Source organism: Tupaia chinensis, unplaced genomic scaffold (assembly GCF_000334495.1).
Source record: "Tupaia chinensis unplaced genomic scaffold, TupChi_1.0 Scaffold000039_1, whole genome shotgun sequence".
Taxonomy (NCBI): Eukaryota; Metazoa; Chordata; class Mammalia; order Scandentia; family Tupaiidae; genus Tupaia; species Tupaia belangeri.
This window is the reverse complement of record NW_006159494.1, coordinates 3290445-3291970: the sequence shown is the minus strand read 5'-3', so window position 1 is coordinate 3291970 and position 1526 is coordinate 3290445.

Here is a 1526-nt window from a genome sequence, read left to right as displayed (position 1 = left end):
TCCCTCTTTCTCTTTGTCTTTCATAAAACAAAACCACACACACACACACACACACACACACACACACACCGGTAGCAGATGGGGAAAGCATCACTTTTGGTGACATTTCATTTTGTTTTAAATATATTTTTGCCATAGGGTGTATGCACTAGCAGGAGAGAAACAGAGAGAGAAGGAAAGTGAGAAATCACCTCTCACAGGGAGGATGGCCAGGGCACAATCTCTTCTCCTCCATTCTCTTCTGGAGATTTTGTGCATGTATGCATACATGCCAGGTGTCTTTTTCTGGCCACTGGGTCCAGTACTTGAACCCCAAGTCGCCCAAGGGGGACCTAGCGCTTTATAACCCCCACGCCACTTGCTAGTGCAGTTCCCCCCCCCCCCCCCCCCCAGGCCTAGTAGACTTTATTGAATCCCATTGTAGACAGACATGTGAATGCAAACTGCTGTGTGAAGGGGGGTGGGGAGGAGGCGGGGCCATGAGCAGCTACTGGAAGGCTTCAAAATGTTTTTTCATCACTACAATCACTTGATAGATTATCTTTGGTTCAATAATGAATCTAATGATGACGGTAATGACCAGAAAGATGCTAAAAACCAGGGCTCAGATGCTTAGGCACTTGACGGTGGAGATGTGGGCCCGGGCCCTAATCACGTCATCCTCCAGTAGGCGAATGCAATGAAGCGCAGGCAGAAGTAGCTCATGAAGACTGTATTGAACAGGGACCAGACCACATGGTCGGGCACCGAGGTCTCGCTGCAGCTGTTGATCACGGTGGACACCCGGGTCTAGGGGCCCTGTTAGGGGTGCCCACTGCACACGCGCCTCATGTTCTTCCTTGAGCAGCTCAGTTTGGGAGATGGCCGGTGTTGGCCCAAGCAAAGAAGGTTTGCAAAGTGTGTTCAGGGCCCAGACAGCACTGGTGGCAGGGTTTGGATGTTGAGACGGTGCTGGGGGGTAGAGGGGGGTTTGCTGTTCTCCAACATGTCCTTTTGTTATAGGTCTAATAATAATCTAAAAATTGTATTTACAGTTTATTGTTTTTATTTATTTATTTATTTATTTATTTTTAATTTTTATTTTTCTTTTTACTTTTTAGCTGTCAGTCTTTAGGAAAATCGTTTAATTTGCTGGGCTTTAATTTCTTAGCGGAAGACCAAGTGGTTAGATGACATGATTTCTAAAAGTTTAGTGATTCTTCTAGCTTTCAGCCTTTTGTCCTCTAATTCAGACTGTTGTCTGAGAAGGCAGCAGCATATGTTAATAGCCACGTTGTCTACATGTAATAGATTTATGTGGATCCAAGGAATTAGGGTTGCTTGAGGTCTCACTGGCGGCCTCCTAATGATCAGCCTTCACCTGACTTAATGGTTTGCCTAATTGATCTGTAGAGTGCACAAATGGTAGTTTCACTTTTCTGAGAGCATCTTATGATGTCAGTAGCATTTGTGGCTTCCTGCATAGTTAGGTTGGGACTAGGATAAAATTTCTTACCCTAGCCCAGAAGTCTACCACATTACCACTC